Consider the following 16,020-nt stretch of genomic DNA (forward strand, 5'->3'; position numbering starts at 1 on the left):
GTCACGCGAAATTCAGCTTGCGATGAAAGAAAAATGTGAGATAAAAAAGTTTCACCATGCGGGATTTGAACCCAGGCGCTCCGATTGCCTGTCGACTCTCCGGAGCGACGCGTTAGACCACACGGCCACAGAACAGCGCGGAGTGATACACCTCTCTTTATTTTTTTTTGCAGACGACATCCGTAGCCTTCACAGCGTTGCACATGTACCTCGTCGCCATTGGCGGTCAGCTGATGACGGGCGTTGGTAGCGTTCCCTCGCGGTACAAAGCAAAATTTAATAATGCATAAATCATTTCAAAGCGCTTTAAATCCAAATCTTGCACACTATAAAATGCTTATAAAGGTGCATTAAGTGCATTATAAAATTCAACAAACCTCGTTTGTCTAATTGCACACGCAGTGCACTTGGTGGAGCGACACACAAATGAAAAGTGCACCGGCGGTTGGCTCATGTGACCCGTTCTTTGTAGACCGCCCAAGAAGCCGATGAGGTGGCGCGGATGTGATGATAAAGCACGGAATATATCCAGATAACCCAATGAAGCTTGAGGCGTGACGAGGGTGGGATTTTGTCTTGCTACCATTAGTTCACTCATCTGAGGGCGTCGCCAGAGCTCGGGAAGATTCCGAGTTTCAGCAAACTCGGGCCATCCAGCATAGCGCCCCTGATTTCATTTCCAGTGAGGGCATTGTGTTTATTTTGCTCAGCACTTTTTCCAATAATGCTGTACATTACTTGCTGCTAACCTCTAGCTCTGTGATGCTCTTAGGCCCTTTTCTCTTCCTTGCTGTCTTTGTCCCTGTCATCCAGTCTCCTTGCCTCGGCATGCTCTTCAGCCAAGCAATCGCGAGCTCTTGCTTCTTTAAGCTGACTTCAGCAAGAGTTCTTTCTTTCTTCCAAGCAAGTTTTTTCTCTTGAACAGCTAGCTGTCTTGACTCCAGAAGAAAACCCTTTTCTTTGATGGTCTGTTTTTTTCTTTGATGGCCATAGATGCAATGTATCGAAGGGCAGCAGCTTAAGAGTGCACATAAGAAAACTTGACGCATCCGTCGCATCTTGGACACCTAAGCACTGGGTTCCCAATTATATTCGCAGCGGCATTCTTTAGACTTGAACATAGGCTTAAAGGAAACAACATGAAGAAAATTTTGCAATGAGCATTTCCGATATGGTTTTTTGCTAGTTTTTTAAAAGACAAAACTGCAGTTAAATTTTAAATGGCCGTATTTTCCGATGGAAAAAAATTCGGCACAGACGCTTGAGGCTGTTTACGCGTGGGAATTCGAAAGCATGTCATGTACAGAAGACGTAGAAGTTTGGTTGCGATTTGCGAACTCAGTTTATGTGAGTTTAGTTTTTTTGAGTATGACAACAACTAAACACAAGCACATTAGCTACCACCGAGAATGCTGTCCGACAAAAGGTTCCGTCACAATTTTCGTGCCATTGTTGCCACATGAATGCTACATGGTGGACGGCCAGGTGTATATATATATATATATATATATATATATATATACATATATATATATATATGTCAGAAGCCAACTGCCACAGAAACCAAGGGGCACAGGGGATTTTTTTTAAGTTATTTATTTTGTGGTGTTGATCAATTTAGAATATTACTGAATATGTTATCGTTTAAAGATAACTGATTAGAAAAGCAGCAGAAAAACAACCACCTGCCGCCGGTGGGATTCGAACCCACGACCTCCGAATTTCGCGTCCGGTGCTCTACCTCTGAGCTACGGCGACGGCTGTCAATTCTTCTGCTTTCGGGGGTATTTATGTTTACAAGTAACCTAACCTTAAGAGTGTTCATCAGCGCCACCCACGTTCACAAGTGGCGGACGTAGAACGTCCTGAGTTACCGCAGGTGTGACGTCGAACGTCATCGAACGGAGAGGGTGGAAGCTGCGTGAGAACCCTCTTATGCTTCCTAAGGCGTCAAGGCTGCCAGAATCGAGGCCCTCGCTAAGCAATTAAGCAAACAAGGGAAGGGGATGAGGGGCTCGTTATAAATATGACAGAAGCCAACAGCCACAGAAACCAAGGGGCACAGGGGATTTTTTTTTAAAGTTATTTATTTTGTGGTGTTGATCAATTTAGAATATTACTGAATAGGTTATCGTTTAAAGATAACTGATTAGAAAAGCAGTAGAAAATATATATATATATATATATATATATATATATATATATATATATATATTGCAGAACGACATGTTTAGGGTTCCCTGAAGTGGCGGGCTCGGCTTGCCGTGTGGGTCATAAGGCCGATTGATGACATCACACTTTTCACTTGCTATCACTGATACTTTCTGTACCATCTCCAAGTCCACTCACACGCCGCAGAGTAATGGGACTAGTAATTCTGTTTCAATAAAACAACTGCCCGATGTACGCTCCCTTCCACGTTTGAAGCTGCAAATAGACTAACCTAAATGATCCGAGCCACCTTGGTTAACCAGTGGTTATGGTGCTCGGGTGCTCACTCGAAAGACGGAGGTCTGATCGTGGCCGCGGCGGTCATAATTCGATGCCAGCGAAGAGCTAGCGGCCCATGTTCTCCGCGAAGTCAGTGCACATTAAGAAGCCTAGCTGGTCGAAATTACCCGCAGCCCACCACTACGGCATCCCTCGCAGCCTGAGTCACTTTGCGATGTAAAAACCAATAAAGCCAAACCAGGTATCTTAAAGAGACTGCTTCTTGTCAACCAAGATGCTGCTTATCGCTTTTTACTAATAACTAGGCATTAAAAGCTTATTTTGAATCTCATCGACGCACCTTTCCTGTGCAGGACACATGCAGCTTTTATGCCCTGACACTGGATCTCAAGAGCAGCGTGGACTAAGCAGGAATGCCGACAATAACCTGCAATTAAGGGGTTTCAAATTGGGCTAGTTGATAGGTAACATGGTCACTTATATTTGCGCTTTTGCATAAGACTTGGGACAACAAAGGGGCGCAGCAGAGTTTGTGTCGTCCCCGTGTTGCCCAGAGTGTTTTTCAAAAGTGGAATTAAGCGTGGCCATACACTCCAATGCACGATTTCTGGGAATAAAGAAATTAAGAACCTGAACAGCTATACCATCGGATTTGTAGTTTTTTTGTCGTCAATCTTTACAATCGCCACAAACCCTCGTTTGTCCTTCTTTTCCCATCCTTCACTGCTTACAAGCAGCAGCTTGGAGCAGGCAACATCCAGAACGCACTCATACGCAACCTCTGCGACGCGGCGGTCGACCAACTGACCACCTTCCTCAACGGGCACTGGGCCGCAGGAGCGGTTCCTAAAGAGTGGAAGCATGCAGAGGTCGTAATGATCCCCAAACCGGGTAAGAAACTCCAGATCGAAAATCTCCGGCCTATCTCACTCACCTCCTGCCTAGGCAAGCTCTACGAGCGAGTCGTTACTCGGAGGCTCCAAAGCTACATGGAAGACGAAGACCTGTACCCCCACAGTATGTTCGGCTTCCGAGCCCACCTCTCCACCCAGGACATCCTCTTACAACTCAAAGAGGAAGTCCTCAACAACGTCCCGAGCGTAGGCGAGAACGTGGTTATGGCCCTCGACATCAAAGGAGCCTTTGACAACGTTAGCCACACGGCTGTAGTGGAAGGACTCGACAACCTCCACTGCGGCTAGAAGATTCACAGCTACGTGAAGGTCTTTCTCTCCAACCGCACTGCAACGGTTGGGCTCGGAGACCTTCGCAGCGCTAAATTTTCGACCCCCAATAAAGGCACACCTCAAGGGCCCGTCATCTCGCCGCTACTTTTCAACGTCGCCATGATCCGCCTCGCGACACAACTCGAGAAGATCGAAGGCATACAGCACGCAATATACGCTGACGACGTCATGGTCTGGGTTACCACTGGGTCGCTCGGCCAGAAAGAAGAACGACTGCAAGCAGCGGCTACCTGCGTGGAAGAATATGTCAGTGCACGAGGCCTCGCCTGCTCCACCGAAAAATCCGAACTCCTGCGAGTCCACAAAGGGAAACACAAAGAAGGGTCCTTCAATGTCTCCCTCGAAGGACAGCTAATTCCCGAACGAGACAAGATACGAGTCTTGGGAATGTGGCTCCATAGCAACCAGCGATGCGGCCATACGCTCGGCCTTCTCAAGCAATCGACCACTCAGGTCGCCAGAATGATCACGCTCGTGTCGCAGAAGCGGAGCGGCATGCGAGAGCGGGATACCCTGCGCCGGGTTCAGAGCCTGGTGGCCAGTCGCATGGGTTACGCCCTGCCGTACTCCAACCTCAACAAAGGAGAAGTGGATAGTGCAGATATCATACTCCGCAAAGCTTACAAGACAGCCCTGCATCTACCAATGAACCCCTCCAACGAAACACTACTGGCTCTTGGAATTAACAACACCTTCGAGGTGATCAAAGAAGCCCAACTGGTCACGCAGTTAGCTAGGCTCCAGCAGACTCCTACGGGGCGCTCGCTCCTTAGGCGACTGGGGCTAGGCGGAACTGCGGAATTCGAGAACCGTACTGCGAGCATACCGGACGCAATTCGCCAGACGCTAAAGGTTCGCTTCCTTCCCCGGAACATGGACCCCAACTTGCATGTGGCCCGTAGGGCAGCCCGGGCGAGGTATGTACAACAAAATCTAGCTACAAAATCCACAACGGTATACACGGACGCGGCTCCGTATAGAGGAAGCTCACATAACAGCACAGTGGCGGTAGTTATTGATTCCAACTTAAAGGAATTAGCTAGCGCCTCAGTGAGGGATTGCACGGTAACCGAAGGGAGGAGCTGGCCGTAGCTCTAGCGGCGGTAGCCGGTTATCGAAGCAACATGTCCCTTACCATCCTTACAGATTCGAGAGAAGCGTGCCGTAACTACACGAACGGCCGCATAGGTCGCGCCGCGCTCCGGCTCCTCCAGAGCGCGACCCCACCAAAAGTCACACATAGCATTTACTGGGTGCCAGGACAAACCGACATAGCGGGGAACGAACGCGCCGACGAGGTAGCTCGAGGGTATACGAGCCGAGCTTCCTCCCAATCGGATGATCTACCCGACCGAGTCTGTCCTACGTACTCAGACATTCTCAACTACTATAAGGGGCTACGGATCCGCTATCCGCCGCCTCATCCCGATCTAAATCAACTAGAGGCAGTGTATTGGCGAAGATTGCAGACAGGAACATTCCCAAACCTGCATATCCATAGCAAGATTTACCCGACGCAATATCGGGACACTTGCCTGTGGTGTGGCAGCAAACCATCGTTGTACCACATCACGTGGGAATGCAGTAAGAACGACATCTTTTGCAAAGAGCCGAGTGCAGAACAGTGGGAGAGCCGGCTCTCCAGCGGCGATCTGAGTTGCCAACAAGGTCTGATCCAGCACGCCCAACGAGCAGCGAAGCTCAGCGGAGCCCCGCAACACTCTGAGAAGAAGGAAGATGGACCTCTTCTTTCTCGTCTGCTACTTGCGCCTTTCTAGAGCAATAAAAGTCTTTCCTAGTCCTCGAGGCGGAACTCGAAAGGCACGCGAGCTGTCACACTTCATCTCGCTTTGCCGATATAATAAACCGCAACATTTTGGGGCGCGCGTGAGACCGCACCCACGAGCGAATTGTGCGAAACGGGCCTGCCAAGTCAGCGCACTCTCCCCGCCGGTCGGACACAGGCGAAAGACAAGTCGGCCAGTCTAATCGAGGTGCACTCCAGCTATCGTAAGCCGCCGCGAACATATTGAGATAATATCTCGGCAACAGTGGCCAACGCTTCAAGGCGCTGGCGTCAGTTCAAGCCGGTCCAAGCCACGCAGTCAAGCGTTCCTGTTAAGCGTGTTGACGGCAGTAAAGTCATGAAATTCATGATGGTGAACACAGGAGCCGTGGCAGATAACTACAAACCTTAGTTGTAGCGATGCGCGGCTTTAACAATGTCATGGAAAGGGTTCTGCTGCCTTGCCTGTTCCTAGCAAACGGAGGGACGCACCTTCCTTTCTAGTGGAAGAAATCACCATGTATCCCTGCAAATAGAGTTCGAGGCTGTCAGGCATGCGCTCCAATGCTCACGCTCACAAATTTCATGAGTGTATAGATCTACTCCGCCCCATTCAGACATCACGACGAGATGTTTGAAAGGTTCTAAGGCGACATTGGTAACTATGTATTGAACGCGACTGGGTCATTTGAAGGGATGTAGGAGAGACCTTTGTTTTGAAATGGAAGAAGCGTAGTTTGATAATTTGATTAGTGGACACTCCCTCACATAAAAAAAAACCGCCAGTCAACAGCAAAATGCAGCAACGTAGATCATGCTATTACTAATGACCAGCAACTTATCGTCGTAGCAGCAAACGCAGGGGCACCTGTGCACCAGCTAGTTAGGTTTCGGCTGCTAAACTCATGCAGCAAACGACCACCAGTGGCAGCGCAATAATCCCCATATATAGAGCTTGACAAAGCCCCGAGCAGGTTATCAGTTTGTAGCTCTTGCATGCAGTCATGTCACCGTTCTCATGGTCGGAACTTTTTCTCAGGCCTGTACAAACAGCCTAGACCTCCATGTCCTCTAGTACTATTTGGTTCCCAGTCTTTTTGTTGCCGCCGGAAAATTTATATGGTACACTAGTTACATCCCACATAGAAAAAAACCGATGGCCTAGGCAGTAAAGGATTTACGTATTGCAACTGCTGTTTGCAGTTTGTGGATCCACGCGGAGCACATTTTTGTTACACTGCTCGTCAAGAGTCACAAGAACGCAGTTATTGACCTGAAACAGCAAATTGCCCACACTGAAAGCATGTCACAATATGGTGCAATGCCCACACTTTGTCTCTTAAAGGACTATAGACACCAAATTTTGCTTGCGTGTTTTCTTCTTTCAAACTATGCTTTAGACATTCGTATAAATGAAAAACCCTGTGGCATTCGTGTGCGACCGCTAAATAATTTATAATTCAGTTTCTTCTTGACGCTGTTTCGCTTTCGATTTCATCCCTCGCAAGATGACTATGACGCTTATGTTTGGTGTAGAGGTCAAATAAGGAATAAAAAAACGGCTATAATATTACTGACAGGTCATTTTTTGTCTCTTCAGGTCTTGGAAGAGGCCGGATTAAATGTCGCAGTGAGTTGAAACTGCATATAAGCGATTATATTACAGTTTCTCTAGTGAATCCCGTGACTAAAACGTCAACTTGACGTCGCAGTCGTCGTTCGGTCGATGAAACCAAAACAGCATGAGAGAAGAAATTCAACTATAAAATTATGCAGCGATTGTACGCAAATATCACACGGTAATTCATGCATTGTAATGTGCAACGTATCGTTTGACAGTAGAAAACGAGCAATCAAATTAGGCGTGAATAGTCCTTTAATATTGCGTCCGCCACCACGCGGGAACCAATATTCAAACGATCCCCCTTGAATTGTAGTCGCTTTAAAATGAACGACAGTGCAAAGAACACATCTAACAGCATCATTTATATGCACGTTGCATGTTACCACACCCACCGTCACTTGGCTCTTCTCCGTATTCTCTCCCGCGACAAGCTTGGCTCTTTTTTGTCTAGCAAGGCTGGCTTGCCTGCCAGAAACATTTCGTATGAACTAAACGCGCAATAGAAACGCAAGTACTCCCCTAGGTGCAGCAATTCAGCTTGCGCCGGCTGCTCGCCTTCCTTCCAATAACAGCTTACAACTGCGCCCTTCATTTGTATGATCGATCGCGCCTTCTTGGTAAAATCCGCGAGATATTTTACAGAATAAACGTCGTATTTTGCCTCTTCCCACCATTTTATTAAAATACGATTCAAAGTCCTACAACCTACGATTCAAAGTCCTACAAAGTCATACAACCTGTGTTCGATACATGCTTACCTCCGATGCCTGATCTTGTCATCAGTGAACAGGGTATAACTAAAATGCTTTTGAATCTTAACGTAAAAAAATCCCTTGGGCCTGATAAAATACCCAATGCGTTCCTAACGAGGTATGCAGAATGGGTGTCCAAGTATTTGTTTATAATTTTTTCTAGGTCTCTAAACGAAGGACAGGTTCCGGGCGACTGGAGGACAGCCAGAGTCCAACCAATTCATAAAAATGGAAACAAACAGTACATTAATAATTACCGACCGATTTCATTAACATCGACAGTTTGCAAAATTATGGAAAACATATACACACCCACATTTCCCATTTTCTTGAACAACGCAATTTTATTACAAATTTCCAACACGGATTCCGGAAAGGTTATTCCACTTGTACCCAATTAGTTCAGACTATACACGATTTTGCGAATGCTATTAACAATAGTAGCCAAACAGATGCCATTTTTATGGATTTCGCCAAAGCATTTGATAAGGTCTCTCACAAAAAACTGCTTTCCAAAATTAATAGCACACTCAGAAATAACAAAATCATTAATTGGATTTCAGCATATTTGAATAACCGTCAGCAATATGTCTCTTTTGGGGAACATTCCTCTCAAACTGTTTTTGTTGAATCTGGCGTCCTTCAGGGCTCAGTGCTTGGGCCACTCTTGTTTATCATTTACATTAACGACATCGTGAAAGACATTCCAGTTAATATTAAACTATATGCGGATGATTGTGTGCTATACTCCGAAATTAAAAACATGTCAGATCAGGTAAAACTTAATGAGGCTTTTCAGAAAATTAATGCCTGGTGTGATGCATGGCAGATGCCTATCTACTCTCAAAAAACAGTGTATATGAGAATCACTCACAAGAAAAGTCCACTGATGTTCCAATATTCATTTGATAACAACATTCTTTCCGAAGTCTCACACTACAAATATCTAGGGCTATGGATTACTAACAACCTTGACTGGACTAAACACATTGATCAAACTGTAAATAATGCAAACCGTAAACTTTTCTTTCTTAGGCGTGCATTGAGACTTTCCACACCCCGAGTTCGGCTTCTAGCGTATAAGTCGATTGTCCTTCCAATACTAGATTATGCGGCAATAATCTGGGATCCATTCACCAAAACAAACGTAAATAAAATGAAAAAATACAAAAGAAAGCAGTACGTTTTGTTTACAATAGCTATGGACGCACATCAGAAAGTGACCTCTTAAACAGGGCTGCTTTAATATCTATAACCGAAAGGAATCGCGTTGCTCGACTAAAGTTCTTATACCAATTGGTCAAAGGTCATTTTAAAATTAACATTGATGGACTAATATCCTTCTCTTCAGGTTATTCTACAAGACAACGTCTCAATCTTACAATCATCGCTTTCACCCAGCGTAATAACTGCTTTAAATATTCTTTTTTTCCGCGAACAGTAACGGAGTGGAATCAACTTACTAACGACGAAGTCCTACAGCTATCTGTAACATCATTCATCGGCAACCTCAGTACACAATAATGTCCTCTATCATGCATTCCCGTTTCCCATTTTTTATGACCTGATTTTAATATTGTGATCGTTTTGGTGCTCTTTCTTCATTTAATAAATTCCCTGTTGACCATGTTCACTGATGACTTGATAGTAGTGTATTTATACGCCCCAAACCTTATTGTACTTTTTTGCTGTGTTACGTCATTAAGCCTTTCATTTTTGCTGTTGTGTTTTTGTTGCTTATTATTAATTTGTGGCCTTTGTACTTTTTTTTCTTAATATTTGTACTTACCTATTTTCTGTATGCTCACCCTGCGAACATCCCTTCCTGGGATTGCAGTATTAATACATAAATAAATAAATAAATAAATAAAAGTCAAGATAAAAGAACCGATCAGAGCACAAGAACACAAAGAAATGTGCTACACAGCGCCAACTTTCTTGGTTGTAGAAAAGTGGCTTAACTGTGAAAGAAGTAATCAAACTGAAGCGAAAAGTTGACAGTGCTAGTCATGATAGAACTCTTCTTACTACGTTTTTCTTCAGTAAAGCATACTAAGCTGCTGAGCTAGTTCATTTATTATGGCAAATTTAGTGTATTAAAAAGACAGCACGAATACCGAGGGAGAATATGAATCAGTATCTGTGACTGCTGTTGCTTCTCGGGTTTGGTCCTGTCATTGCGTAAAGTTGTTTATTACATTTCATTTCACACGTTTTACAATGACAGGTGTGAAAAAATTACAGATGCAAAATAAGAATTAATTTTAAAGACTTTATGCTCAAGTGTAAAGTTTTATGCTTGCAGCACTGCTGCTTCGTCTGCCTCCGTTGACTTTCACCACCCTGTTTTTCCGCGCCATTTCTTCATGTGCTTCATTCTGCTTCGCTTGGCTCGCACATTCACCATGGTTATATTACCGCGTAGATTCTCTTATTTGTCGGCACGTGGCCGAAGCTTCCCAGAGAAGCGTTGGGTTACAGGCTGAACTTCATTCCTTCCCATTATCCGAATCAGAAGTCCCCCTCCTCATTCTTGCATTCTACGCGGTTAAATGCAGTTGACACATAAAATGCCCACCAATAGGGTCCGAAGTTCGGCCACGGGACGGCGACGCCCGCCCTCCGGGGAAATGTTCCTTCTTTCCTTCTGAGGTGGCCGCAAATCAAAATCGGACACGCATTTTTACCATTCAGGTGACAACATCGCAGAGTTGGTCCGCATCTACACGTTCACCAATGCTGGGAAAAAGACTGTCTTGCCGTCGCTGCTGTCATCACTGCAAGGCTGCTTATCGCACCCGCGATAAGCGGCACACCTCCGCTTATCGCACCCGCGCAAGGACGTCCATGCTGAAGTCTTCACCAATTTCCGTTACCAGTGAAGGACTGCCGGCCGGCCTGTAAACCGCGGGCGCCCTGTCTTCCTGGCCAGCGTGGCGTGGGCGGGGAGAAACGTCTTTTATGATGGAGGTAAAAGCTGTTCAATAAAAAACCGGCACATGGCGAACCCGTGAGTAGCACAACCGCCAAGCCAGTGGCCTTCACGCATGACGCTCGAATCCCGCCCTTGCTAGGCACTCCGGGTGGGGGGATCAAACTTTTAAACAAAGAACAGCGCAAAACGACCAGACGAGGAAGGTGCAGGCACACACGAGCGCCGAGTAGCAACTGGTTGCATTTAATGCGTGAGAGTATAAATACAGAGACAGACAGATGCACGGACACAGGGAAGAAGGGAAGGTAACAACGCCAACCGCAAAAGCACTAAACGTGTGGCGAGACAATGATAGCAGCTCCTGTGCAAGCAATGGAGAAGAGAAACAGCCGGCACTAGAGACTCTAGCTCAGTGGTTACGGCGCTCGGCTGCTGACCCGAAAGACTCCCGTTAGATCTCGGCCGAGGCGGCTGAATTTCGATGGAGGCGAAATTATAGAGGCCCATGTAGTGTGCGATGTCACTGCACGTTAAAGAATCCCAGGTGGTCGACATTTCAGGAGCCCTTTCCTACGGCGTCCCACATAGCCTGAACCGCTTTCAGACAGGCTTTCGTTGTAAGCCGCGTCGTCTACGTACCGCCCTACCTCCGCCTCAAGAAGCGTGACAACAAAACCCTCAACATCATAATTAGAACAGCCTACAAGAAGGCACTGGGCCTCCCTCTTGCAACATCGACGGACCGGCTCTTGCGACTGGGTGTGCACAACACAATAGATGAGCTGATAGAGGCACACCTTACGGCGCAAGTGGTACGGCTCTCCACAACTCGGACTGGCCGACAAGTCCTGAGTGATTTAAACATCAATTTCCCCCGACAGCTAGACCCCAAAACCGACATCCCAGCCTCATGGAGAGGACAACTCAAGGCAGCTCCACTACCCAGGAATATGCATCCGATTTTTACCAGCCAAGACGATAAGCACGAGCCGGAGCCATGAAAATACACTACGGCGGGTGCGAGGGCGTGTTCTATGTAGATGCTGCGGGTCCCGAGCAGGGAATGATGGCCGTCGCGGTAGTCCACCAAAATAATAAATAAGTAAATAAATAATAAATAATAAAAATAAATAAATAATAATAATAATAAACAATAATAAATAGTGGACAAACTAGTACTGGCTAGCCAGGACATACTGGCTGCGGAAGAAGTTTTATTCTCCACTTCTTTGTGGAGAATAAAACTTGTATGTATGTATGTATGTATGTATGTAAGTGGCGATTGCTCTAGCTGCAAGACACACTAGCTCAGAATACATTCTCACAGATTCACAGACAGCGTATCGCAATTACCTCAGGGGCAGGGTCGCACCGCTAGCAGCTAAAATCCTGCAAGATAGCTACACCCGTGGCTACCAACCAACATACAGACACTTAATATGGGTACCAGGTCACCAGGGCATCCCAGGGAACGAGAGCGCACATGCCTCAAGCCGAGCATTTCTCCCCCGGGCACACAGTGCGGATGCCGTGGAACCTCCCCCACTACTAACTTACAATGACATACTTCAGCACTTAAGATTATCCCGTCGGGTCTACCCTCCGCCGGCTAAGACACTAAATAAAGAGGAGAAACAACACCTTCGAAAGCTACAGACCAACACTCACAACAACCCACAAAGATTACATGCCATAGACCCGGAGTCACTTGACTCACAATGAAAATTCTGTGGGGAGAAGGCGGACCTGTACCATATGGTGTGGGCCTGCCAACTAAATAAGGCGATCACTGTTAATAACCAGCCAACGCAGGAGGGGTGGGAGGCAGCTCTGACCAGCTCGGACGAAAAGAGTCAAAAGCAACTCATCGAAGAGCCCGGACAGCAGCCTACGCCAATGGGGTTCCGGATTGAGAGCTCCAACCGCCGCTACAACCTCCTAAACTATTTCATTAAAATATTTGCACCACCACCACCACTTTCAGACGTTAAACCCCTATAAACCACGAAATAGCTGAGCACTTTACTCAATACAGCAACATTTCATATCACACATTCTTTTCTCACATGTTATACTTTCCTAATATTTAAACGCTTGTATCTACATTGAATAATAAAAAAATTGAATATTTAGAAATATGTCAAAAAGACAGTTACGATTAGGCAGCCCTAAACTCGGTAAACATTCTACATGCCATTCCTCGCGATCTTTCCGTTTTTGCTGCGGCGGTGGGTTTCCACGAAAGCATGCAATTCCGCGATCTGGAGCGGCGCTGATCTGCAGACTAGAAAATGCAGCGTCGCATTTTCATGCATCCGAGCATGAACGCCGACTGAGCGAAGATGATGCACCTGTATCCTTCTCCCTCGCGCCATATAAATCCTGCGAACGAAAAAACGAAGGGGAGAAAGAAGAAGACACGGGAGGTCCCTATTTCGACGTTAGGACTCCCTTTGTTTCTACCAATTCTTCTCCCTTTTGGCGCGAGCGCACGGAATTCTCGTTAAGCACTATTTGCGGCTACCTTCATGATTGCATCATTGCAACTGGTCGATTACCCTGTTAACTCCAAACAAAAGTTCCACCGCGTGTCCAAAAATGAATTTTGTTTTGATTCCTGATATTTCTATTTTTTTAATTTTTTAAAAAATTTCAACAAAAATATATTTTTCTAGTCGGAGTCATTCTACTACTCTAGTCAGTTTTTTTTTATCGCACATATACTTCCTTAGCATTCACCACCATACCTTGGCCAATCCCCCCGCGTGGGTATGTGCTATGTTCACTGAGGAGAAGAAGAAGACACAGGGCGCTTTAGCTCAGCACAGATTGGCTTTCGTCGCGGATACTCTATATGGACCGCGCATGTGGATCTAGAAAGTAGAAAACGGCTCTCGATGCGTAGAAGAGAAGTTTCAGCTTTGGTGACTCTTGATGTAGCAAAACCCTATGATAGTATAGAACATACTATTTTACTTAACAGACTTGCGCAGTTACATCCTCCAACTTACATTTATGCATGGATAACTGAATTTCTAAAGGATAGATACTTTTACTGCGCAGAGGGTACCCTATGTTCTAATACTTATCATCAATCAAAAGGAGTGCCGCAAGGTTTGGTGCTATCACCGCTGCTTTTTAATATTTTGGTCAGTGACATTCCGCATCCGTCCTGATATAACAGTTTTTGTGTATGCAGATGACATAGCTTTTTTCGCCTCAGCCAGGGATATTCTGCAGGGATAATTGGATGCTCTTGGAGCTTGGTTGCACCGTATTAATTTATCCCTGAATGTTAACAAATGTGGCATACTGGTATTTTCTCCAGACAAGCCTTTGCGCATTTCATTACCCCGTCACTCTAATCTATTCCACAAGTGGAATCTGTTACATCTAGGTGTTACTTACCATCCAACCTTAGATTGGAGCCTTCATATCAAGAACAACGTGCGTAAAGGAGAACACGCTCTAGGCCGGCTGACACGAATCGCCAATAAAAGGTTTGGGATGCGCCGCGACACATTATTGTTACTATATAAAGCTTATGTAAGACCTATACTTGAATTCGGTTGCATTCTGTTCTCTGGTAGCGCAAACTACAAGGTTCAACCCTTAATCTTACTGGAAAGGTGTGCTCTACGTCTCTGCCTTGGTCACCCAAAATCAATATCAAACGCCCTGCTTTATCTCGAAGCCAGTATGCCCGATTTAATTTCCCGCTTTAAAATACTCACGGTGCGAACTTTCCTCAGGTCGTTGGACCCGATGACTGATGTCTGTACTCCTATTTTTGTGTCTGAGCCGGCCTTATTTTTTACCATCATTGGCCACGGTATCAAATGCCACAAATTACCTCAACGCAGAACCTTTTAACACCGATTGGTGTGGACCTCAGTTCTTTGCAGTGGGTTGACGACACGCCGGCAGCAGTGGAATTACATTTTTACCACATATTCCCATCTCATGCGAAACACATGCCCGCAAACATTTTAAACGGTATTCTTTCTGGTCATATTGCGGAATTCCCCCATCATGTGGTGCTTTCTACCGATGCCTCCGTCAGCTGCCAAAAAGCTGCAGTTGGCATCTTTTCGCAGGATTTGGCATGGAGCTATTCTGTCCGCATCCCAGATTATATCCCTATATTCTTTGCGGAATTTTTGGCTCCTAGAATGGCCCTTCACAAAATTCCGGGTCATATATCTCATGTTATCATTCTGGCTGATGGTTTGTCAGTTTTAGTCTCCCTTTAAACTTACCAAAAAGATTTTTTGTGCCGTTTTCTGCGATTTTTTGTCCCGTCCACTTTAAAGGAGGTTCGTTTTGTCTGGGTTCTTGGTCATGCAGGCAATCATTAAAACGAGGTGGCTGATTATTTAGCAAGGTCAGCTCTTGACGGGTCAGTAACGCGTCCCGTCCCGAATTTCAGTCTGCTGGTGATCTCCAGGTTTCAGCGGTTCCAACTCATATCAGCCAGGTTACGCGATCCCTTACTAAATACAACTGATTATCAGGACTTAGCGTATAAATGGAACGTCTCTTCGTGTAAAACCAGGCAATGTGAGGTATCAATGACGCGACTGCGGTGCAGGATTCCTAGTTTAAATTTATACCTATGCAGATGTGGGTGGTCACCGACAAACCTATGCGACTTATGCGGGGACATTGAATCTGTGGCCCATTTCCTTCTCTACTGTCCAATGTCCGCACTTCAGAGAAAGATTTACCTGGAGGTCCCTCCCTCCAGGTTAGGGCTCCCGTTATCTCTGCCAGTGTTGTTATCGTTCGGTGCGAGCGTCAAAAGATTTGCATTGGGTTCAATTTGTGGGAATCTCCATTATTACATAATTGCAACTGGTAGGTTGATTTGCTAACTCTTTTAAAAGTCTTTAAGTTTTCTTTTTTTTTATTTTCGTCAAAATGTTCTGTGTTATTTCACTTCAAATATTCTCCTGTCGTTTTTCATGAATACATTTTTCAAAGTTCACGTTTGGCTCCAATATTTTGTCGTAATCCTATGGAAATTTCCTTATTTATACCACTATACCTTGGCGAATCCCCCCTCGTGGGTATGTGCCATTACAAACAGGAGGAAGACGAAGAAGAAGAATGACGGAAGCTGCTCAGTTCGAAACAGACCAGGTAAGCCACTATTTTCAGAAATCATAGAGAAGCAGCGATGGTAGGCCTGAATTTGTGGTTCAAAAGTGGGATTATGCGCGCAG

General features: G+C 45.6%; 1 non-coding gene across 1 annotated transcript; it reads right to left on the minus strand.

Moving 5' to 3' along the window:
* Positions 1 to 1,686: 1,686 nt before the first annotated feature.
* On the minus strand, positions 1,687 to 1,758 carry TRNAS-CGA (transfer RNA serine (anticodon CGA)). Its single transcript has one exon. It is a non-coding gene; the product is annotated as a tRNA-Ser (tRNA).
* Between the last annotated feature and the right edge of the window lie 14,262 nt (positions 1,759 to 16,020).

Source organism: Amblyomma mixtum, chromosome 2 (genome assembly GCF_055824585.1).
Source record: "Amblyomma mixtum isolate Tamu chromosome 2, ASM5582458v1, whole genome shotgun sequence".
Lineage (NCBI taxonomy): Eukaryota > Metazoa > Arthropoda > Arachnida > Ixodida > Ixodidae > Amblyomma > Amblyomma mixtum.